The sequence below is a fragment of the Armigeres subalbatus genome, chromosome 1, assembly GCF_024139115.2.
Source record: "Armigeres subalbatus isolate Guangzhou_Male chromosome 1, GZ_Asu_2, whole genome shotgun sequence".
Taxonomy (NCBI): domain Eukaryota; kingdom Metazoa; phylum Arthropoda; class Insecta; order Diptera; family Culicidae; genus Armigeres; species Armigeres subalbatus.
In genome coordinates, this window is record NC_085139.1 from 177,987,845 (window position 1) to 178,014,981 (window position 27,137).

General features: G+C 38.5%; 1 protein-coding gene across 3 annotated transcripts in view; it reads right to left on the minus strand.

The window, feature by feature from the left end:
- Positions 1-27,137, minus strand: part of LOC134205563 (uncharacterized) — a 624,943-nt gene that overhangs the window by 58,002 nt on the left and 539,804 nt on the right. The window lies entirely within an intron of this gene.

Genomic DNA, 27,137 nt, shown 5'->3' on the forward strand with positions numbered 1-27,137 from the left:
CCAACTAATCATTCTTTCTCCTCCAGTATTTACATGGGCGGAGCCAGGACAGATCTCGACTGTTGGAGATTGCCTTGTTTCCATGTAAGAGGTAGATAATTAAGTAACGAATGGCAGTGATACTTTCCTCGTACAATATTCTTGGCTTGTTACACTTACGAATTCATGCGAATCGCTCAATACAAATGCTAATACCAGAATTGTTGCGCAAATCAGAATTTCCTATTTGTCCTTCCCACGACTCGGAACGTGGTCAGATGGACAGATAATGAGCTGTTACTGGAAGATCATCCAATACGGCCGAGAATTTATTCTCTCAATAACTATGGCAGCATATATCTTCTGCACTTGATACCTAACCAAACCCATGGTCATCCAACATATCCATGTAAGTCCCAAGAACCCTTGTATGCTTAACTATTTAGTCCTGGAGTTTAGCTCAATTGATCAACTACGTCTGGTACCAAAACTACCCCACACATAGTGTGTCGTGCCTATTGCTTCAAACAATCATTGGATTAAGCAAGGATGTTATCGATCATTTAGTAATTTGCGTTCGATCATTTAGTAGTTTTTCAATAACTCATTCCAGAAGCTGAATTTCAAAACGTTTTATATGGTGGACTTCTAGTGTGAAGGTTTTTCTACAACTCTGCCTAACAGGTCGATGTTTGAATTTAACTTATAACGGAGCTATAGCGCTAGTAACAGCTTGAACTAAATGATTGGAATTTTGTTATCATTTAGCCTAGGTTACTGAAACTATAGCTATAACTCCGTTAGTAGTGGAATTCAAACAACGAACCATTCGGCAGGGTTGTAGAAAAACCTTCGCACTAGAAGTCCCCCATACAACACATTTTGAAATTCAGCTTTTGGAATAAGTTATTGACAAACTACTAACTGATCACACGCAAATTACTAAATGATCGATAACATCCTTGGGATTAAGTAATTGAAGGGGTCAAACGTAAAAGTTGGTTTTGAGAAAAATGAGTTCAAAGTTTTTAAGTATTTTTACGCTTCATACAAATTGTATGGAAGTTCTAAAAATTACTAATTGCCGCAAAGCTCGAGAACCAAAGTATTACTTGCTGTTATCATATACATTTTGACCAAAATGTACACCTATGTTTCTAACTCCCTCAATTGGAGGTTTTCAAGGTATATGTTTTTCAGACTTTCACTTGTTTATGCGATGAGTCCCTTGCGTTTAAGCAATGCAATCGGGCTTCAAATTCAATATATTTTTGTGAAATCATGCCTTGTAAAAGTAGCCATGTCATGCCTTATAAAACCAACCATTTGTCCAGAAGACCACCATTTTATAGCAACAATTCATTAGTTGTATACCCGTAGACCCAAATTTTGGTATTTGGCTTATTTGCAAACTAAAGGTTTTTTCAAGTTAACCTAAATTGATTATGCAAAACAATTATGATTTTTTTTTTCAAATTCAATCTCTGACTAAATAAAAATCTAGCATTGTGCTACCGCTGAAGCACACAAGTTCAATAAAATTTGAATAAAGAAGTTTTATATTATTTTGTTTATGTTAAACTTCTCAGATCTGATTACCCGTCAGCTTCTAGGTAGAACTCCGATTCATCTTATACCTGAATGGAAAACATTTTTTTACCGAATATCGGAAAATTCAACTTAAAATTGTTCAAGCTTTCATCGAACAATAGTGTTGGTCAAACAATAGAATATAAATCAAACAAAGGCAGATATTAATTAAATTGTTCCCTGAAGCGCGATTAGCGAACCCCTGGAAGCAAACATCAACCATCTAAGATAGTAAAACAAACCTAACTTAAAACATAAAAAAAACGCTACTGGAGTTTTATCACAACCATATCGACATTCAGCGTCAGTTGGCGGTCAACACGTAACCCATCTGTTGTTACCTCTGCAATTTGTTGCCAATCTATTTCTTTGCGACACTATTTGAAGTAACCCGGCCGGAGGATTTGCTCTGTGCCGTTCGGACGAAACTGTAAAGTTGCATGGCAATCGCCATGGGCGAGGATTTTTTTGAGAGCAATCGGGCGTGAACCATGCAACACTTTGAACAGTGGATGAGTTTCTCGACTCGAGTGCATTTTGTTTTCCTAATATACTGCGGAAATACATGCAACAACTGAATGGAATTTGTAGGCTGGAATGGCTGGGTTTAAAACACGAGATAAAACCTTGTATCGGTTTATAGTGGAGTACTAGCCTAATCTCTAGTCAAACATCAAATTCAATGTGTTTGAAAACGCCAGTTGACCATTAATAATGCAGTGAAAATTCCTCTCAAGCGGTGCTTACCAATACGTTTGAACATGATTTAGTGACTAGGTGGGATGAAGAAATGTTCAAAATCATTCCATTAGATGCACTGCATATCCTAATAGAGGGAATAATAAGGTAACATATTTGTTGTAAATTTTCTTTCGCACGATTCTCAAAATATTTAATTAGATAAAATGTAAGCAAAGATCAACCGATGCATTTGATGTCGGGGATACGCATGATAATCTAGAACTGGTAACAATATTCATAAAATGTAGAAAAGCAAATAAATTTCTGATTACCGACATCATTCGGGACGCTGGTACCAGCGCAGAAGGAAATCGGATGATGATAACAGGCAACCGGTAAATCAATCGAGATACACTATATGGAAATGATTTTTCACATATATGACTGAATAAAGTAACTATAGTTATCACTTTTTTATTCCCGTTTCATGCGAATGAAGCAAGCACGTCTAGGTCTCTAGTCATGGTACATACGTTGAAGATTTAGTTGAATACGTACACATCAAAAAGACCATTGCAGCCGTACATCTTTTGACATCTTTCCAGCTCCTGTACACTTTTCAAATTGGTAATTTTATGATAAATTTTATTCTGATAACATCTGAATAAGCTGAAAAGTCTCATGTTCATATATTGTATATTCTATCACCGTAACTAGAATAACTGCAATGTAGAACAGCTAACTAACTCACGGATTTTTTAGATTAAATTAAGGTGGGTTGAGTACCAAAACAAAGCTTTGAAAGTATTGGTACAATAAAAACTGTCATATACTGTAGTAGTATTGGTGTCGTATTTATAAAAAACAAAGAATATTAGTAGGGTGGTTCAAAAAACGACCCAGCTCCACCACACTCACTCGATTCCGTCCCATGCTCCGAGTGTCCTCCAAAAACCTATTTGAGAAAAAAAAAACTGGTTGAACACAAGCCGGTTCAAGTTGGTATGAAAACTAGTATCGGAAACTAAACCTTTCATTACACTACTGGCTACAGCGCCTCCCTCCAAACGCTGGCGAAAAGAGAACCCACATAGCTGAAAGCAACATTCCAGAGACTTCACTGAATGAAACCTCACTGCAGGAAAGATCCATTTATTACGTAACGCAAAAAAAAGAATTTTATACCCCACTCATCCCCATATCACACTTTTTTACCCTTCCTTCGGAAGTGTCTATAATTTCACTTTGTATGCGTTACGCAGGTGTGTTACGTATTAATCTATCAAGAAATCTCGTGAATTATTAAATAAAATGTATGGTATTTGAAACAAATTCACTTTGACATTGAAAATATAATTATAACAAATTATATGATATGGAATTATGCCTATTTTTCTGATTTGTTTCAAAGAAACAAATGATTTTTATTGAGGAACATATAGAAGCATGTACAAAAAAATCTTCTCAGAAAAGCAAAAACGTAAAAATTGAAAGGGATTTCAAAAATTTCTTCAGTAGAAGCTAGATAGCAAATGTGAGCATGTTTTGAGACACTAATAGATCACTTGTATGCATGTATGTGTGCGTATGTGTGCAAATTCTGAAATTTACTACCATAAACATCTCGCTCATTTTTAAGGTATTGAACAAGTTTAGTTTTACCAAATTAGGCATCCATAAGGTGAAATATATGTTATTATTGAACGCTATTGAGTTTCGCTCAGATCAATGACTGATTTAGTTAGTTCTGGATTAATTAATATCGAGGTGTCGAAATTACGAGTACAATATATGCAACCAGCGTTACGATAGTTGCTAACCATGTCACAATAGTTATTCAATCCGACGAGCGCCTTATAGATAGGCAGCATGAAGTACAGAACGATATCATTCGTTAAGTTGTCACTCAACTCAAGACATCCGCCTTTGGGTAGGCAATTATTTTATCACTTTCACGGTAAATCGCCGTGGGAAGCTGAGTAGTTTTATCTCGTTTTAAATACTGGAGTCTGGAAAAAAATCCTTATAACTAAGCAAGGGTCAAAATCTCACTGTAGGTGGATTAATCTGGGTTTTGTATGAAGTACAGTGGGTCCAAAAAGTATTCGTCTAGCTGCATATTTTTTAGTAAGATGTAAAACTTAGGCGTGATAGAAATGAAATCAAAAAACTTTCTTCTATATTTGGTAGAAAACTTATCAACACATGATTATTATTCGAAAACAAATAGAAATTTCAATTACTTTTTCTGGTATGTAGAGAATATCTAAATTGCGTTAATTTCGCTTGCTCAAAAAGTATTCGTCTATTCAGAAAATATTCGAGCGAAACACGAATATAATAGTTTTATTCGCATGTAATTACACTAGCTCACTCTAGTCATGTCTAGCAACATTTTGTCAATACTCAATGACAGATCAAATAATGTTTTTGTTTGTTTGTTTGAACTTGGCGCGGAAAACAGAAGCACCATGGGTGGGAAAAGTAAAAAGATGAGTCCCAATGAAAAAAAACTTATTCTACGCCTGCATAATTAGTGCAAGTTGACTTATGACTTTGCATGAAATGTGGGTAGACCAAGGGTAGCAAGAATTCAACCATTTAATTGGGGATTGGTCGCATCAGCGCCACAAAAATCTATCAAAACAAATAACAGAGTGCTCATCAGCGATGGTAAACTGATAACGATGAGCGATTTATTGTACGGAAAATAAAAAAATCCTTAAAAACGAGTTCACCCATATAGGCAAGTGAGTTGGAGAGAAGAAGTGCTCAGATATGAACCAATACGAACAGAAATAGTTGTGAAAAGTATGGGTATAATGGGCGAGTATCACGGAAGAAAATTCAAGTGAGCCATCAAAATATCAAAAACAGCTCGATTTCAGCTAAAAATATCGCTGGAAGAAGGATGACTTTCGGAATCAAGTCATGTTATCTGACGAAATCAAGTACATCATATTTGGATCAAATGGCCGATGTATGGTATGGCGGAAAAGGAATATTGAGATACAGCCGCAGAATCTCTTGAGCAGTAAAGCATGATGGTGGTGCCGTCATGGTCTCTGAGGTGCTTGAGCTCAACCGGTGTGGGAAAATTTCACATTATTGAAGGAATTATGTATCACAAAATGTTCATCCGCATTTTGAAAGAAAATTTGAACTCCATTGCTGAGAAATTAGGCTTACAGGGAACATACATCTTACGGGGCGATAATTACCTCGAGCACACAGCCCAAAGTACTAAGCTGTAGCTACTCTATAATACCCCAATCAACTCAAAACGCCTCTTCAGTGCCAAGATATGAATCCAATTTAACTCCATTTGAAGGTTCGGAACGACAAACTTTTCGTGAAATTCGTGAAAGTCATATTTCCAACAACAACGAATTGAAATTAGTGTTGAAAGAAGAATGGAAGAATATTCCGTCCCCCGTTACGGCTAATTTGGTCAGTTCCATGCCACAAGAACTACAGCCCGTCATAGAAACACAGGGGAATCCAACGAAATATTGAATTCCATTTTACAACTCCTGTTTTCGTTTCAAAAGCGCGTTAAACCTGATTAGACGAATACTTTTTGAGCGCGTATTTAATGAATTGTTATGTTTTGTTACCTTTGTTTTTGTTATTGTTTTATTTTTCTGTTTGATTTTTAACAATAAATATGAATTGATTATTTTGCTACACAATGTAATCGATAGTTTTATTTTTTTGAGCTTACTAGATTCTATTTTTGACATTTTCTAGAAAATGCACAGCTAGACGAATACTTTTTGGACTCACTGTATCTGCCCCTGGTGCGATAGATATCACAGACAAGTTCTGGCTATTTTGTTGAATTACACGTTTAACTGATGCCTTCTGAGAAGCCTAATAATCATGCTAAAGATTCGCAACCTCGATTAAAATTGACTCCCAACCATTGGAACGACCATTCAATGTACATTGTCTACTCTATGGAGTTAAAGCTCTTGAATATTCCATTCAATCATATGGTCTCCCACTCGCCAGCGCCGAATGACGGAGTGCCACAATCAGAATAATGTAAAATTCAACCTCGCCATATCAACTGTCATACAAACCTGAAACGACCTTTGAACGGTGTAAGAATCGATGACACCCAAATTATGAATCATAATCGACTGAGCGTGGCGAAGCAAGATATTTTTTTGAACCACCCTGATCATCAGTTTGCTGCTGCCGGTGCCGCTGTTTACATTCGCTCCGCGATCAGTTTTTCATCGTTTTTTTCGGGCAAAAATAGCAGTTTATATTAAGTTTTCGGTTCAAACGAGTGACAGATTTCAAAAAGTGATGTTTAATTTGCATTCTATCAACATTTCGGGCTGCTCATGTGCGGAGAAGTGAGTAAAAATTTGAATTTTTCAATGCCCTTTGAGAAGATGTGAAGTGCAGTGATAAACCCACCAAATCGCGAGCGGCTATTAAATTGGCACGAAACTGCTGATTTATGATATAATTCGAGCCGAAATAGATAGGACTCTTTGGAGAAACATGTTCATTATCACGGGAAGTGAATAAATATGCTGTGAACAGGTTAGTAATTTGAATATTAAACTTTTGTTCGATGCTGTTCGATGCATTCGAATGTTGGTTGGAGAGGAGTGCGGGAGGTATGGGGTTGACCCGTGGAAGGTCCGGTGCCATATTGACTGCCATCGTGGTACTCTGCCAACTATGTCCTTAAGCCAAAGTTGCAATGTCCGGGTTGTAATTACAAAAACCAGAGACGTTGTTTATAGATAGAGACCCGCGCAGAGTGAAGCCGAAAGTACCAAACGAACAGTCAAACGAGGTACCAAACGAGCAAAGTAAACAAACATTACCAATCGGTGCTAAATGCAAGATTAGTATTGTAATCAACATCATATAAAATATGAAAAAGTTTTAAGAGTTAAGTAAATTAAGCCGTTTTTTGAGTTCTTATTCCAACTTTATTATTGCATTTCATCATATTTGTCGTTGCATTATATGGCAATGGTGCTGAACGAGGCAGGATATATGGTTGGAGCAAACGAAATAACTGCTCATACTGAGAGTCACTTCAAGTTCTCACAAATTTTTATGTTGCCAATCGCACAGGATATTTTTGTCTGCTGGCCGTGAAGCCAGATTGCTTTTATTCCCTCCGCGTGTCTCTATATAATAACATCGTCTCTGACAAAAACCATTTTAAGACTCAATAACAAACATTGCATCATAGCGTTAGCGTTGTTACGGTATACTTCGTAGATTGGACACTAGTGATACTCATGTTTCTTATGGAATCCTTATCCAGATTGCTATCAGAAATCAAGGTGGGGAGTTACCCTTGATTCCAATCTAAGATAAAAATGGCATAAGCATGAGGATTACTACTCCCGGCCACGCCCATCTTTACCGTAACTAGGGATAGGAAAGGAAATGTTGATGTAGAACTTACTTAACGAGAGGCCCCCGACTTGGCGACGCCCTCATAAGTTCTACGGAGTTGGTGGTTTGGTAGGGTTAGGTAGGTCATGGAGGTTTGCCTCAAGCTGGCAATTCGACCCACAGACTATGTTGTTTACCTGTTTTTATTTAAACTCTTGCCAGCCGGCTCTCGAAAGAGTATGCTAATATCAATTTTATTTACAGTTTATTCTTTAAATAATTTACAGACGATTTCTTAACCTCAATCTATCAACAAATATCCGTTGAACAAATCTAAATTTGATAAGAAAATTATTTTGAGCTTTTTAGTGGAATGTTTTCACCTGTCATAAGACGAGTTTGAACAATCCCATTGAATTTCCACTTAATTGTATCTGACAGATACGTATTTCGACCTCAACAGTAAGGCCGTCTTCAGTGTCTTGTACTTGACTCGACTCGACGAAGTCAAGTACAAGACACTGAAGACGGCCTTACTGTTGAGGTCGAAATACGTATCTGTCAGGATACAATTAAGTGGTGGAATTCAATGGGATTGTTCAAACTCGTCTTATGACAGGTGAAATCTAAATTTACCAAATTTGTACTTTCTGCTCAGTGAGCAAAACGATTCTTCTAGGTTCATCGAATACAAAAATCAAACCATGCCTTTTAAAGATAATTATACTAAACATTTTACAAAGTTTTATTTCAAGTATTTTCGCGATTTCTGATATAAAATTCAATAGCAAACAATCAAACAAAATTAAAATATTCTAGCTAAATTTTACTATTTTTGTCGAGCATGGGTCAGCCGCCTGACACCCGCGTTGAAAAATATGTTCCATGCTTGCCCCCCACATAAAATAATAACGTGTGCTAATCACTAATGATACTAAAGATTTAAATGACATTAGGCATTGTTCCGCTTATCATTTTAGCACCGCCAGGGGGAACTTGGCCAGTACCCACTGCACTTCTCTTTCCCTTTCCACAAACAATTAGGTACCATCATTTGTGATATTTCAACGGAACTTTATTGGGAATTCTGAAAAGGCAGACAATCAATGCAGTTAGATTGCCAGGTAATACGTGCACATCGTAGCACTGGTGATGCATCACAATCGTATATATACAGGAGTATATGCACTATATGATGACATTGACCGGAAGATTAGATAAGCATTTCCCCCCCTCAATAACAAACATTGCATCATGGCCGGAAACAACAACCAGGTTAGTATTTCGATTCGTTGATGGCCATCGCACAATCCAAAATCATTTGATCATCAAATGTGAACGCATCATAGTACGGAACCCAGCCTACCGCTAGTAAACTGTTTGAAAATGATGCAATCTACTCACTACGCAAATAAGAGCATCTTACAACAATAAAACAAAACTAATAGTAATTTCCTCTTTTTCGGTTTACACCGGTGCCTCCGTTTGCGAATGTGAAGAGCTCTGCCGTGTTTTTCTCCGAATTTGTGTTAATTGGCCAATTAAATAGGCACACCAACCCGGTGTACCTACTGCAGTCGAGCATCGTGATTCATTTTACTTTCGTCAAAGCTCTTTTTCATTTCGAGTGATTTCTATGTGGATAGAACCGGCAAATCTTTTAGGGTGCTTAGTTCCATTTCGTCGACTTTTTCGCGTTTGCATATTCCTTTTCCTTATGTGATGAGTATGATGTAAGGCATTATAAACCGCTTGACAAATTTTGGCAAATTCAGTTCTATTGGGGGTAAGATCCATCGAGCTTGAATGTGTACTTGCAGTAAGCACTATGTATTGTGTCTAGTTCGGACTATGCTTATTTTGCAATCTTCTTGCGCCACAAAACCAACAAAAAATTCGCGACACATAGAACCTGCAGTAAATTTGCGACTATAATCTATTCATCGGAGTTTCGTTCAGCTGTAGTGTTTGATGATTTCCAACTTGAAAAACGACTGTATCATCTGAACAAACTTGGGTTTAGCGGTTTTTCAGCCTCACAAAAATCAAAAACGACACATGGGTTTAGTTTCCTTCGTTTCGGCCCTTGGTCTCGGCCTTCCGCAGGGATTTAAACATACACCGTCTCTCGAAAAACGCATAAAGCTTTGCGAATATTGTCTTGTTTTTGGTTGTATCTTCTAGTGTATCGTCTCATTTGCGCTGGAGGATAAATATTTGTTATTTTGATACACTTACTACGACTGCCACCTGATATCACTTCACGAGGGACGGTGCATGTTTAAGTCCCCGATGAAGGCCAAGACCAAGGGTCGAAACGTAGGAAACTAAACCAATGTGTCGTATAGATTTTTGTAAGACTGAAAAGCCGCTAATCCCAAATTGATGTAATGTTTGAAATACGTGAACAATGACCGCACCACATCCAACCAGCCAGCGTGCTGACAGATTTTAATAAAGTTATTTATTAGAACCTCGCAAATTTTGTGTACAATTTTGGAATGTACAATTTTGGAAGCAATGCAATCATTTTGCGCAAATCTTACAATTCTGTATTGTTTTAATACCGTATCTGTATCAAATAGCTTACATTTTTACATTCACAGAAAATTACCAAAACAGATACTAAGATATTATGGGTTAGGGACAAACGATCGAAAGGACATAAGGTCGAAAGACAAACGGTCGGAAGACAAAATGTCGAAGGGACAAATAATCGAAAAAGACAAAAGGTCGAAATGGACAAAATGTAAAACAGGACAAAAGGTCGAAAGGACAAAACGTCAAACCGGACAAAAGGTCAAGAAAATAAAACAAAGAGTATCAATCTAGCTCAAAACTAGTTTTATTCATTTTTTTGATATTTATAATAATGTTTCATGGTAATTATTCCTTCTTTTAAAATTGTTCATCCATTCAACTTTGATTGATGAGATGAGTGAAGTATTACTTCTGCTTGAAGTTAAATGCGTTTCACGAATTCCCTTGGAATACACCCAACTTAATATCAACTTGTTTTTGACAGACATCATGCGCGCGTTCAAAAAAGGATGAGATTGAGAAACGACTGCTATGCGCACAAAAAATTTAGCGCATGCGAGTCTCACGAAGCTGGTGTACCTCAGACATTTCAATGCGATCAGCTCATGCGCTGTTTGCCATTGCAAACCTTTGCAAATAAAAGCGAAGGTGCGTGAAACAGCTTGGGCGGGAAATTTTCATTCAATAATATTGTCGCCTGAGTAACGCCCGATATCCATTCCTAGCGCATGAGATGAGTCTCATGAGACGCACATGAGACACGCTCACTCAGTTTTTTTATGCGCGCGCTAGCTTCTCTCGTCGCACTGAATCGATGCTGCGTGAGCTTTTGTGGCTCATGGCACACTGTCTCATTCATGTATACACGAGAATTAAGAGACTCTGGTTCTTGATCGACTTTTTGTCTCTTTAGACATTTTGTACTTTTCAACCTTTTGTCCACTTCGTCCTTTTGTCCCTTTCGACCTTTTGTCCCTTTCTACCTTTGTCCTTTTTGACCTTCTTACCCATTCGAGCTTTTGTCCTTTCAACTTTTTGTCCATTCAACCTTCTGTCCCTTCCCCCGTTATGTCTTTTCGACCTTTTGTCCTTTCGCTTTTTTTGTCTTTCGAACTTTTGTCATTTCGACCTTTTGTCATAGATTCAAATATTATATAGAATGGCATAATTTGTTGTTGGGGCATTGCATGCAAGGTGAATAGATCAGTGGAAATATGATTCGCATGCGATGCGCAGTTATGAAAAGATCCGAATACGGATGGCAGTAGTTCGAAAACGAATGAATAAATATCCGATGAACACACCAACCTGAAATCTTGAAGCTCATCATACCTTCCGAGTGAACAATGCTGCATCATGTCAGCACCGAGAACGCAGACTAGTTCGCATTATGCCTGTTGCCTTTCTACGCATAACTGTCCCATGTATTAAATATTTCTCGCATAACTTTTCAAAAGGACCTAAGTAGACAAATTATCATGATTAATTTAAGTACTGTAATCAAAAGCTTTCATGTTGTTCTGTTGATTGCGCTATTCAAATTAATTCATGAAAAAATGTTACTTAGGTCCTTTTGAAAAGTTAAGCGAGATTTCCCTTTTATCTTTTGTGCTGAAATACTTAAAGATACCAAACTTTGTTTCTTGCTTTAGAGATGAGATGAATTTGTTTCAGGGATATGGAAGGTGGAACAGTTTCCTAAACTTTTAACGTGACTAAATTAGTCAATAGATAAGGTAACAAATCATTTTGCTAAAAAAAAACTATTAAGAGATTAATGATAAGGAATTCACTGAAAAGTACATTCGATGGATCTGGAAACAAAGCTGAGAAAAAAGTTCTCTCGTCTGTAAATTAAGGTGTTATATCTTTTTATTACCGTGATTTTTTGTGTTAATTGTCAGTTCTTTCCCCGTCAAGAGGTCTGCCGCCTGGAGGGCTATGGTAGTGGAAGGGAGGGTCAAAGAGGATCGCCCTAAAGCGCAAATTATACTATGGGGCCTTCATATACATTTCGCATTAATTTCCAAGGTCCTGACAAAAAGGAAATGTAAACTCCCCTAGAAGGCTGTCGAGCTGTCGGGGATTAAGAAGTGAAAATTGAATTTAATATTACTTTTTAAGGACAATCCTCACGGAATCCAATTTAAAAAGTATTCAAGTTTTCAGGGGCACAGCACTATGGACAGGATACACACACAACATCCAGTGGAACAGTGCATAAGCTTGCGTTTTTGCGAAATGTTTTCTATTTACTAGGGAGGCAATCGAACTCGCACTCCACGGGATGCAAATGCACTTAGACGATTGACGCAGCTGAACACACGTCAAATATGAATACACTACTAGGTGTTCCAATCTGCCAAATTTATGGGAGAGAAGAAGACGGGGGTGAAAAATTCGGGGAAGGGTCGTTTGGCCGAAGCCCATTCGGCCGAAAGCCATTTGGCCGAATGACACTATGCCGAACAAACCATTAGGCCGAAACCCATCTGGCCGAAAATCATTTGGCCGAAAGGGTCATTTGGCCGAACGGGTTATTTGGTCGGAAGGGTCGTTTGGTCAAAGGGGTCATTAAGCCGAAAGGGTCGTTTGGCCTAAAAGGTCATTTGGCCGAATGGGTCGTTTGGCAGAAAAGGGTCGTTTGGCCGAAAGGGTGATTTAGCAGAAAGGGACATTTGGCCAAAAGGGACATTTGGCCGAAAGGGTAATTCGGCCGAAAGGGTCATTAGACCGAAAGAGTCATTTGTTCGAAAGGGTCATTTGTTCGAAAGGGTCATTTGGCCGAAAGGGTCATTTGTCCGAAAGGGTAATTTTGCGGAATAGGTCATTTGAAAAGTGAGAAATAAGGAATGAGAAAAGAGATGTCTCACTTCTCACTCTTAATTTTTTCTTCTCACCATCAAAAGTGAGACGCGCGATGAGTAGTGAGATGTCTCACTACCCACTTCGCGCTATCCACTTTTCACAGTGAAAAGTGAGAAATAAGCAGTGACAAGTGAGACGTCTCACTACTCGCTCCTCATTTCTAAGTACTCGCTGGTAAAAGTGAGAAGCGTGAGGTGAGTAGCGACCTATTCGGCCAAATGTCCTTTTCGGCCTAATGACCCTTTCGGCCCAATTACCATTTCGGTAACCCTTTCGGCCAGACGACCCTTCCAGACAAACGACCCTGTCGGCCAAATTGCGATTTCGGCCAAATGACCATTTCGGCCAAATGACCCTTTCGGTCAAATGACTCTTTCGGCCAAACGACCCATTCGGTCGAATGACTTTTGACCTAATGATCTGTTCGGCCAAATGGTATATTCGGCCAAACAACTTTCGGCCAAATGTGTTCCGGCCAAACGACCCTTCCCCGAAAAATTCTTGTTCAGTGCAAAACGAAAACAAACTCTTTGGGCTGGATTGATGCCCACAAATTGTGAGAAGTATCGAAATACTGGACGATATGGGTGATAAACACTGTGGATGTAAGACTTTTGTATAGGGGAAGGGGATGCTTAGGCTGAGTAGAGATGAAAGTGAGTACTAGAAGGGGCCACTCTGGTTGAACGATAAAAATCATTCATGGAAAACATATTTTAGCTTCAGCTTCGGAGCAAGAACAGTTTCGATTATTTATTTATTTGTTTTCGACCGATTAGAAGTTTGTCAATGACTTTCTGAGAGAGAAAACCGCCCAATCTAGCCCGCCAGAATAAAATTGTCAATAGCGCCAAAATTATTTCATCATTTTTCAGTTTACAATTACTTCAGAATTTGCAGTAAACTAAGAACAAAAGGAACTGGCAAGTCTGGCAACAATGGAGAAGAAATGTATCACTCCTACAGCAGTACGGCGGGAGAAAAAAAAGCGCCGACCAATCACGCATTGAGGGTATCGAAATAAACAAACTACAAACTCCAAAATCGATAACAAAACACGGAAGAAATTTTCAAGTAGAAAACGAAATACGTATCTGTTGATACAAAGTAAATATAGTTAAAGTAAATGGAAAAGTCCTTCAACTTTAAACTCCAGCTGGCTTAGGAATATGGAAACATGTGCGCCCTCCGGAGGACTTTTCAAAAATACCTTCCTAACAATGCTCCAGGAATTTCTCCGGGTGTTTATCCAAGAGATCCTTCTGACAATCATCCAGAAATTCCTTAAGAACTTCCTCCGCATTTTCCTCCACAAATTTTTCTGAATATTTCACAAGAAATTTCGTCGGACATGGCCTCGTGTATTATCATTTCTCCTGCGATTGGCTTTCCAGGAATACCACCAAACATCCTCCTGGAGGGGCCCTCCTTAGCCGTGCGGTAGGACGCGCGGCTACAAAGCAAGAACATGCTGAGGGTGGGTGGCTGGGTTCGATTCCCGGTGCCGGTCTAGGCAATTTTCGGATTGGAAATTGTCTCGACTTCCCTGGGCATAAAAGTATCATCGTGCTAACCTCATGATATACGAATGCAGAAATGGTAACCTGGCTTAGAAACCTCGCAGTTAATAACTGTGGAAGTGGTTAATCAACGCTAAGCTGCGAGTCAGCTCTGTCCCAGAGTGGGGATGTATTGCCAATAAGAAGAAGAAGAAGATCCTCCTAGAGGAACTCATGGAGTTCTGAGGAATTCCTAAAGAAATATTCGGAGAAACTCTTGGAGAAAAATCCGGCAGAATTCCGAGAGGTACATCTGGACGAATTCCTGGAGGAAAATTTGGATGTGCTCCTGAAGGAATAACCGAACGAACTCTTGTTAGAATATCCGGATGATTTCCTTGAGGAATATCTGGAGGTATTTCTGGAGGATTATACGAAGAAACTCTTTGAGGAACATCCGGGGTTTTTTTTTCTGGAGGAATATCCGAAGGATTTCTTGGAGTAATATCCGGAGGAATTCCTGGAGAAATATCTGAAGGAATTTCGGAGGGAATTTCTGGAAGCATATCCGTTATTACAATAATAGTTCACTGTAAGGGTATGCGATAATACACTTTTTCCTGGCGAAACATAACAAAATTTAAAATGTCTATGTTGATTCGAAACGAAACGAAATATAGATTTATTTTCGAGACCTCAAAACAATACGAAACCAAGGTCCACTCAATTCGATTTTTTTTTTCGAAACGAAACAAAATTTTAAGGAGCAGAATTTTTGTTGTATTGCTTATGAACGTAATTTATTTTTTTTTTAATTTTTGGAGGTCCAATAAGGCCTTTACAATTATTTAATTTAAATTATGTCTACTGGTCTCCGAAAGGTCAAGGGTGGGTGAATGTAGCGGAGGATAATAATAAAAAAATGAAAAAGTATAAAAACTTCTCGAATTTATTAAAGAATGTTTTAAAATCCTCAAAATTACCCGATTTTTTTTTGTTGCTCCCTCAAAATATTATTTTTGGGAAAAACAATCCGAAGGGGGCATACTCCATATCGTCCTATAGATGAGCAAAATGTATCCGCAATACAATCAGGACGATCGTGGTTCGATAGCGAATCCTTCTTCATGCTCGCTTAACTGTTGAACGGTGCTTACTCATACGCTTTAGTACGAAAAAGGCGCCCAGAAAAGACGTCGTCAAGGGCACTAGGAATCCACGACTCTGCTATCAGTATAACTAATTCTTATAACGAACATTTAATCTCCAAGCCTGACGTACTAAAATTTGCGTTAAATCCAACGCATTTTCGTTAAAAATAGGATAACCCAAATATTGCTTTTCGTTTTCTGTTGAACATTTCCAACAAAACACTGAAGACGTTTTCTAAGGAGAATATTCAATACGTATTTGTCGACTCAGAATGGGGCTACGTAAATAGTAGACGTCTATATATAGGTAACAAAATTTATGTATAGGTAACAACATTTAAAAACAGCCTCTACGACATTTTCAGTGGCGCAGTCGAAATTTTGAGTAATTCGAAGTACGATACTAGTTTAAACTACTTTAGAAATTCCGCTGAATTCCGTTTGATTTCGTTAAAAGCTAGTTTTCAATAAGAAATCAGATTTCGCCATGCTCAAATTTCGGGGAATTTCGTTTCGAACCACCTGAAACGAAGTTTTCCGAAATACCGCACAGGCTTAAAGTTCAGTATTTGGTATTTGGGAAACATAAGGTGGACAATTTCTATATAAACATTCCTTGATAAGTTTCAAAGAGATTGTCAGCGGAAAAAGCAAAAATATAAACAAATTAGTTCGAAAATAACGCTTTACCGCTAGAGAGCTTCCCTCAGACCTTCACAGATGTATTGTGGTTAAGACGAAATGGGAGGGAGGAAGAATCTCCCTTCCCCATGCTGACTCAGCAGCTAATAAAAACGCGATACGTACTTTGAATGGTCTCAAATTGTGTAGGTTAGGTTTGTTCATGTTATGGGCCTGCCCAAGCCACATAGAGTTGATGGTATTAGATAGGTTGTTTGGCTAGGGTTATAATGCCCGATAAGTCCCGTCAGGGTACACGCGTTCAGCCCGGATGTGAGACTACCCGGGAAGACCCTCTGGTACTGACGGGGTTCCCATAATTTTTCCTGAGAGTCTGGTATTTTGCACATAGGCAGGTTATGTACTCCACGGAATTTACTCCACAGGTTCAATAGAAAAATCGGAAAGCCCCCTCAAAAGTTGTGAGACAGGCGGGTATGCCTGGAGAATGCTTCCTACTCTGGCTTGATCATGTTATCTGGTCCCTAATAGCACAGATCCGACTTATTCAGTTGCAGCAACCTTTATGTAATCAGCACCTGTAAAATATGAGTCACAGAAACTCGTCTAAGACAAAAGTGCTGTTCGGGAAGCTCTATCTGATCCAATGCGACTGGACAGAAATTGGCTGGCCGCCAATTGTTCTGCCAGTCCTGATGATTCTGATTTAATTCGAGAAGCGTCCGCCATTGTAACGGACTGAAACTCCTGCCAGGAGAGCAGAATCTACCAATGGAGTACTCTCGTGTCCTCTGAGAAAAATCTTCCGCTTAGGAAACCAGGAGGACGTTCCCTTGGCCGGCGATGTAGAAACTTGTCCCGTATTCGTGGTGTACTTAAGGCGTTATTTCGAAAGCCTTGTCTTACGTTTGGGTTCAACCTTTCACGAATATTGCTCCAGAAGATGACCATCCCCTCAATATCCTTGAAACCGGGATAACATTAATCTATTGCTTCTCGCCCGGAACGGTCCTGCCGGTTGATCAGGTCTAGAAATGGTGCTTTGGCGAGAGGTAGAATATTTTTAAACATCAGATCCGGATGACTTCCCACTACTCCTGGATAAGGCAAAAGACAGCTCCGCTAGTCTAAAGGGCTGGTTGATCGTGAAGCTTCATACGTTCAGAAGCACTTCAAATTTCCCAAGGATAAGGTTCCTTAAAATATATTGTTGATATCTGGAAATATTTTAATGAGATTCCTGAGGACAGAGAAAAAGCACACTGCCGGAAACGTATCCAAATTCTGTCGTGCAAGCGCTCATCGATCAGTGGTTTGCTGCAACACCTAAAACACAAACACGTCTTGGATTTGAAACCGTCCACGAAACTGTCTGTCACGAAAGTTTACTTCGTGGTTGCGATTACAGCGAAGAAAGAATCAATGCCGAAATTAGTCATACTGTCCATAGCTGGTAGGAATTGAGGCACGGCTTTCTGCAAAGGACGGTGTAACATCGGACAGAATAGTGCAACATCGATCTCTTCTTAGCGAGGATTTTTGTTACCAACATCGAATACACCGATCGCAACGAACATTCATGAAGTGGTGTCAAATCACTACGAGTACGCAAAGCAGTAAGAGATCACGCTCCGCATCGAAATAGGAGGACTTCCAAGGCTCAACACTGACGAATAGACAGTCCGAAGGCCAGAATCCGAGTTAAGCTGAAGTTTTTGATAGATTTCCATCCATTACATCCATCCGCAGTGCTACTATCACGGGGTTCGCTTCCATTCGCACCATCAACCAATGCTGATTATTCATATAAAGATAATAAGCCCACTCAACATTTTTACACGTATGTATTACTATTGATATAGGACCTCACATTTCACCATTCACCTCACCTCACATCACTATTGATATAGGACTGTACACATAAGATATTATGAATATAATGCACCGATTCGCTTTATACCTGCTAACGCGGAGGCCATATACGTGGTAAATAACAACTATCACGAGTTTTCATAAACATTTATATGATTCAGAGAATATTTCAAAAAATGGTAACAACCATTTCTCGAACATTTGACCTGTGGAACTGAAGGCCGATGCTTTACCCTTGCGCTACTGAGCAACTCTTGAAAAGCAACAAACTTTTGACAATTACAATCTAGATGGAGATTAATGATTGACAAAAGCTTCAGTGTACGATATGAAGTACATTGATAAAAAATGCCTTGATGTTGTACGTACAAAAGTGGCTTGAATCGTATATGATAACAAATTATGATTATTCTGATAATGTTTGTACATAATAACGATTGTGCATCCTTCCAAACAATTCTGCCCACGTATAAACGATTATGAAATGTCAACATCAGTAATGTCTCGTTTCATCGTGTTTGCTCTTGAACTATGTTTACAACTCAATTACATTTTAGTTGTTCGATAAATTGTTAGTGCGGATATTGAGCGATAATGGAAAGCAGCGAAATACTACACCAGCGATAATCGGATTTTTGGCATATCGGATAGAGTGAAGTAAGTAATTTTGAAATTTAAATCGGTATGGTTCAGTGGTTCAGTGATCAACGCGCAGAAGGTAGAAGCTATATAAGTACAATGCACATCGGTATATGATTTGCATGACAAAATTTGTGTATATAAACGATCATATTTCCGATCATTTTGACCCCTGATTCTGACCCTGTTCGAAATTTCAGAAGGTAAATTTCAATTGCAAACCGAATTCATTGAGCTCCTGATGTGTTTTTTCTTGAAGTTTGAGCAGTCGCATGCCCAGTTTTATTGTAATTGGTGTTATGGCCTCTGCTCCTCTCATTTTGACCCCTGATTCCGACCTTGGTCGAAATTTCAGAAGGTCTTTTTCAATTGCAAACCGAATTCATTGAGCTCCTGATGTGTTTTCTTGAAGTTTGAGCAGTCGCATACTCAGTTTCATTGTAACTGGTGTTATGACCCCAGTTCTCATCATTTTGACCCCTGAATCCGACCCTGGTACACATTTTTGAGAAAGCCAATGTCAATTGTAAGCAGAACTAATTGTGCTCCTGGTGTGTTTTCTTGAAGTTTGAGCAGTCGCATGCCCAGTTTTATTGAAATTGGTGTTATGTCCCAGCTTTCCCCATTTTGACTTCTGAATCCGACCCTGGTGGAAATCTTAGAAACTCAATTTCAATTGCAAACCGAATTCATTGAGCTCTTGGTGTGTTTTCGTGAAGTTTGAGCAGTCGCATGGCCAGATTCATTGAATTTGATTATGGCCGCTGCTGTCCCCCATTTTGACCCCTGAATCCGGCTCTGGTAAGAATTTCAGAAGATCACATTCAATTGAAAATGGAAATTTAAAAACTCCTGATGTGTAAAGCTTGCTTATCATATACAATAGTATTCATATTTTAGCCATCTTTATAAGCAGTCATACACGAATGTGACAGAAAATAGCAATAATTCTCATTTCATATACGATATGTGCTTTACTGGGAGGATGAACAAGAATGTATTCTATTGGACTAGGGTAAGTGTACATGTAAATAAAAAAAATAAATCGGTGAACATTTGTATACTTCGAGACTTCAGGAAGCTCCAAGCTTTGGGTTTTCGAATAATTTTGAAATTTTGTCAGTAATCTGTCAAAATGCTTTTTTAAGCGAAAACTTTCAATTTGATCCACAAATCATTTAAAGTGGCTATTGGAAGTCAAAACGCGATGGAATTACACAGAAATAAATGCTGGGGCGTTTTATTAATACTTTCGATTGCATCAAAGACGCATTGGCTGACATGAGGCTTATTGGTCTAATCTTAGAAAGCGATCTTTATATGATTTTGATGATGATACTACCATCCATTGTAGCAAGGCACCTGCCTAAAGCACTGGTCATATTTGACAAACGATTGGATCCTGTCTATACTATTATTGCGATACTTTTTTTTCCTGTTCGGGTATGCCACTGCGACCAGTTATTAGATCTATTGTAGCGTTACCCGTATCCTTAGTGTTTAAGTGCATGTCGAATTACTCCATTACTATTGATAAGCAATGCAGTATCGGTTTCGATACAGTTGTTGTTTTGTTTTCTCAAGAGCACCATAATAAGGTCCCGCTATTTAGACCTTTCACAGAGAGCAATCCCATTCAATAGGAAATCAATCCTGTCTTGAGAAAACAGAACAGTAATACTGTTTTTGGCCATGCATCGGAGCCCTAGCCACATCCTTGTCTTGCTTCTAGAATATCACCAGTAAAGCTACAAACCCGGGATTTAGCTCTGTCTACAAGACCATTTCAAGCAAGAGAATTTGTTCAGTAATAAGAACTTCCGTGTGTTCCTCTCACTACCATTGTTCACCAGTTCAAGAAGAGTTAGTACGTATTTAAACCCCTAACTCGATTTTTCCAGCAGTCAGTTCAGCCTAGGGACGAGTACCGAGTTTTTTTTAACTAATTGCTTGAAAAGTTGTTTCCGTTGCATACAGTTTAGCCTCAAACTATGTCATTTGGCCAGATAGGTCATTTGATGCCTCACTTTTCAATCATCATTTCTCTCTTCTCACTGCGAAGAGAGACGTTTCTCTTCTTACTTCGCACTTCTCACTTTTTACAGTGAGAGGTGATCACTGAGAAATAAGGAGTGAGAAGTGAAACATCTCACTTCTCATTTCTCACTGTTAAAAGTGAGTAGTGCGAAATAAGGAGTGATACGCCTCGCTCCTCGCTACGTACTTCTCATTTTTTACAGTCAGAAGTGAGAAATGAGGAGCGAGAAGTGAGACGTCTTTTTTCTCATTTCACACTAATCATTTCTTACTTCTCACTGTGAAAAATGATAAGTGTGAAGTGAGTAGTGAGACGTCTCACTTATCATTTGGTCGGGGTTCCGCGAAACCGCACCAAGCGCCTTTTTGTCTGACTCGTGATATTTTGTTTGTAGAAGGAAAACAGAAATAAATACTCATATAAATTCATTCGTGCATTTATTGTTGGGTATTCTCAGCTACAGGGTCGAAGGATATTTGATACGATTTGTGATCAACTGGACCTGCCACACGAAAACTTGTGCAAGAAAATGGGTAATTTTTCATTGGCGCTTGATGTGATTTGGCAGAACCCCGACCACTTTGCACTACTCACTTTTCACAGTGAGAAGTGAGAAATGATTAGTGAGAAGTGAGACGTCTTACTTCTCACTTTCACTAATCATTTATCATTTCTCACTGTGAAAAATGAGAGGTGCGAAGTCAGCAATGAGACGGCTCACTTCTTACTTCGAACTAATTACTTTTCACAGTGAAAAGTGAAAAATGATTAGTGAGAAGTTAGAAGTGAGACGTCTCACTTCAACTTTCTCGCTAATCACTGCTCACTTCTCACTGTGAAAAGTGAGAAGAGTGAAGTAAAAAGGGAGACGCCTTTCTTCTTACTCATCATTTCTAACTTCTTATTTCTCACTTTTGCAATGAGAAATGAGAATTGATGATTGAGAAGTGAGAACGTTAGACGTCAAATGACCTATTTGGCCAAATAACATATTCGACCGAATCAGTTGTTCGGTCAAATGACCCATTATGTGAAATGGCTTTCGGCCCAATTGGTTTCGGCCAAATGACACTTCCCGACCCATTAGATCAAAACTACAAAATGTGTTCAGTCAAACGACATTTTTGGCCATGACATTTTGTGGCCAAACGACCCTTTCTGCCAAATGCCCGTTTCGAGTTCGGTTTGGCCAAACGACATTTTCGACCAAATGATTTGTAAGGCCAAACGACATTTTCGACCGTATGTCCCTTTCGGCCTGATTAGATTCGGCCTAATGTTTTGTTCGGCCAAATGACATATTCGTCCTATTAGTATTTGGCTAAGTTTAAAAAGAACACTACAGAAAAATATTCAAAGCTTGTAACATAAAGAATTAACAGTGCCACCGTAACTAAGCTGATCGAAATATCAAAAGATATGCCGATGTTAGCAGTTTATGGGAGACTGCAACAAACGAGAGAGAAAGTCCTTTCGCGACATGTTTTCGTGATTTGAACATGACCCATGAGGGAGTGTTTTGTTCGATTACGAACATGAAATTTGGATGAAAAAAGAAGCAGCCTGGTAAAAATAATAGTGTTTTTGAGAGACAATATAAAATGTGATAAAATTCAGTAGGTTTGTCACTTATTTGATTGGAATAAAAGAAATGGGGAAAATAGTCAGCAACCACAATTTTGTAAAAGGCCGCAAACACTGTAGAGTCGGACTTAATGGTACTTAATGTCCAGGAAACTGATGCAGTAATTTGCAAATGTGCTTGACATAGTTGTAAAGACGCTGTAACCAACCTCGTATATAAATAAGCTTCGTGCTAAAATAGCGTAAAATTGTCGATGAAAAGAAATCTGTGTCATTTCTACCACATGTTTAACACTGCTAGCATGAATTATTCGGGGCTGTCTCTATCAATCGGGCGTCTTCCGAACAGTTCATACTCATTTCACTGCTTGGAGGTCATCGCACTTATGGACGAATTCAATTGTGCTTCTTTTTGCGCCACAAATTCAGGGACCAACGATCGGCCCCCTTTTTAATCATCCAATCAATTCAATTGTTCGCTTCTCTTCATTTGAAAAGTCGATTTCAATGCAACCGGCAGTCAAATAAAGAGATAATGCTTTCCAAAATAGATTTCTTGCTGGCTCGTGCCCATCAGCTGTCAATTATATATGAATAAAAAAAACGCGTTTAACAAACTATCGAATATTTTTTCTTTATTTGAACTTTATTGATAAAAAGTGATATTTATTTTGATTTATTTTGAAATACAAAACCTCATTGATTGAAAGCTAAGTACAAATCAAATAAGGAAAAATGTCATTAGTCACTTCTTAAATAATAAGTCAGCTGTTAGACGTAGGTTTACAAGGCGAAAAAATCATATCAATCAACTCGCAGGGCGGCTTTTTCCCAATGAATGGACGCTTTTGCATCTGAAATGATTATGCAACAAATCAGTTCGAAAAGTATATTTTTATCGCAGACATCTCGATCCATTGGTGTACATACTAACTACCAGCATGTATGATCAATCGATCGAGCATCGCGTATGAAGAACTACGCCTAATCATTAGATTCGCTGCGGTTGAGCTCTTATTTTGCACACTACGGGGCGGATGAGATCATTTTCCATCCGTGAGTTTTGAAGAGCATAGACAGGAACTCACACCTTCCAAATCTCATTACATTGCCATCGGTGGACTGTGAAGAGGCTTAGCAGCAAGCGATTAATGTGCGATTATAAATTGATAAGATGAAGTTAATTATGAAACCAGTTTGAACTTAATATCATGCGAGTAAGTGTTTGGGACTTCCAGCTGGAACCGATTGATGGTAGTGCAAGGAAATTTGACTTTGATAATTGCCAGTAATGGTAAGAGGCATTTAATTTGCTGAGTAATCGGTCGAAGTGATATAATCTTAGAAATAATTTCTGCAATAAATGGAAAAGAAAATTTAAACGTACAACCAAACGATATCGTGTACATAAAATGTATTCTTGTTTAGAGTAGGAGTCATAGTCATCAATGATCATTCAAAGAAACTAAACGACAGTCGATGTTTAATGTTTAATGGAAAATATATTGAGAGAAAAATTTTATTTTATTTTCTCAAGACTTATCAAATACACCTTCAATTTGCGTCATGAGAAACACATCTTTCTCCGTGAATGCATTTATTCGTTCACCACTATTTGCAATAGGGAAAATGAAACAAAAGATTTCAACCTACTGCAATACAAGTCGGTGATTAAGTTGCCGCTAGGTAGTAACTATTAAAGAGAAATTCGTTAAAAAAATGTGTAATGCCTTAATTTGAGCAGTTCTTTTTTTGTCACCTTCTGAAGTATGGTTTTTGGGCTATTTCGTGTATTTGTCATCACCGCAATCCTCTCTACGGTACCATGAGCAGCAGACTTAATCGACGTCGAAATTTGAAGTACATTTCTGATGGCCTCACGATGAAGGCGATGGTTTGGAAAAGCACAGCTGTTTTCCTGCACCTGTTGCACTTTGGCGACTGCAGGAGGCCAAAAAAATGTGGTAATATCGAATTGTTTCTGATTAAGTCAAAGAGTGGATAAAGAGACAAGCAATTTCAAGCTATCCAGAAATTAGAAACTTACAGAACAAATAAATAACTCATTCATAGTGAACTTCAAATATTATAAATTTACTATAAAGACTTTCTTTGTAAGAATTCGTATATACTGTAAACAACGAAAAAGGAAAGCATTTTCAAATCTTAATCACTGATGATGCATGATATTTTTGAAGATGAATTCAAAGTTTACCAACTTGCACTTGATTTTAATCGCCCACGAGGCTTAAGATTTTGAGATTTTTTTTCCAACACCGCTCAGATGTGAAGAAGGCAGAATAAACTAATTTGATTTTTTGTCCACTTGGGTTGCCCATAGTGGGATTATCACTAAACCAGCAACGTTGTTGTTTTACCACGGCATCTCGCGTGAAGTAGTGGTGTAAATCTAGGCCCAACATCGTAAGCTCTCTCGTGTTGAATTGGAACCATTGGAAGAAATAAAACAGCAGTGCGCATATAATTGGTCCAAATCGGAGGGGAAGAAAACCGATTGGAAGGAAAATACCTAACGGCTTATTCAAGAGTGTGGCTGTAAAATCGCTGGAGCAAGCGCTTCGACATATTTTTCCCTCGGTGGTCGATGAATTCAACCAGCCAGCCGCGCGCTCGCCAGCATTTTCGTCGAGCACTCGTCGAAGGCCTCTCATCGGAAACGCTTTCATTCGATTCAATGACTATCGCGTTGTCTACGGTGATTATCTCTTGGGGAAAAATAAATGGATATGTAATAATAATCGGCTGGTTGGCATGCCGAGCAGCCCATTATAATGACATTATAATTATGGAAGAGACGGAAGAGAGGGTAAACCAACAGACAGGGCTTTTTTTCAAATTTGTCAACACTTTTACTTTTTTGAACCAATAACACGAGATCTGAACGTCGAAAAATCAAATTATCAATTTGTTTATTCTGTGCAGACGACCTACCGTTGAACTGTTCGACAGAAAGTATTGTTGTTCAATTTTGACGCAATAAATTATGCCAGTAATTAAGGGCTATAAAATGAGGAGTTACATAGCACGCGGTTTTCGGCAGTCTTACCATAGGGGTCCGTGGTATTAAATCCATAGTATTATGAGCCCCCCGTCCCCAATGACAAACGATTGTCAACTCTATTCTATTCAGATCAAAACTGGAAACTAAATGGAGGAATATCATGGAAACATCCCGATACTATGTAATATGCTCTAATTTTCTAAGAAAAACGTTTGGAAAATCTTCTGAATTTCCGATTGATTTTTTTATGTAGAACACTTCTAAAAGCCTACGGACAGTTCTCAACAAGTTCAGTTACAAATTTTCTCAATTAATACGGAAATTTAGCAATTTCTCCGTGAAACTCTTAAGAATTACTCCGACGGAGTTTTATGAACTTTTTCAAGAAATTGTATTTTATTAGGCTTTTTTTTTTAATTTTTATGAATATTTCTAAATCTCATTGGTTTTTAATTTCCTCAAATTATGGAAATTTATGAGTTAGAAATCGTCTCGACTTCCCTGGGCATACAAGTATCATCGTGTTAGCCTCATGATATACAAATGCAAAATAGGTAACCTGGCTTCGAAACCTTGCAGTTAATAAATGTGGATGTGCCTAATGAACACTAAGCTACGAGGCGGCAATGTCCCATTGGAGGATGTAATGTCAATAAGTAGAAGAAGTGAGAATTGAGGGGCGAAAAGTGAGATGTTTTATTGCTCACAAATCACTCCACATTTAAACTTTTCACTGTAAACAGGGAAAAGTTCGAAGTAAGGAGAGGAAAACGGGAATTGAAAAAAGTGAGATATTTTTGTTTTTAATTCTCACTGGTTACTTCACAATTTTTCCACTTTTTTCCGTACTCACTTTGGCGAGGCAAACTAATCGGCACGTGATATTTGCGAAAAATGAAAAAAAAAGGATAACAAATTTTCGGGAACTGGTCATTTGGTATAACAGTCATTTGGCATACCTTTGAACAAAGTCAAAAGTGAGGCGATCATTTGGCACAACGAACATTTGGCATATTTTTTTTGTGTTTACTAACTTGCCGCTAACCGTAAGTCGAGCACATCTGTATATGGATGCCATATATAGATGTGCTCGACTTGTGATCAGCAGCAGTAAATTTGATGTTATTTGACTAAGTGGCGCTGAAGAACAAAAAACCCAGAATACTGTATCGGTCAAAAATAATATTGAAAAGACATAATCCATTTGTAGAAAGTATGCCTTAGCCAGGTATTTTAATTCCTCATTTGCATTCACGGGGCCTTCCTTAGCCGTGTGGTAAGACGCGCGGCTACCAAGCAGGACCATGCTGAGGGTAGCTGGGTTCGATTCCCGGTGCCGGTCTAGGCAATTTTCGGATTGGAAATTGTCTAGACTTCCCTGGGCATAAAAGTATCATCGTGTTAGCCTCATAATATACGAATGCAAAAATGGTAACTTGGCTTAGAAATCTCGCAGTTAATAAGTGTGGAAATGCTTAAGTGAACACTAAGCTGCGAGGCGGCTCTGTCCCAGTGTGGGGATGTAGTGCCAATAAGAAGAAGAAGATTCATGGTTCATCCTGTAAAAAGCAATAATTAATGTGTTTCCGTTTGTCCGAAATTAGGTAACGGTAAATGTAATTCCTTCTCTGGAGATAGGAGTTTGCCAGAAATAA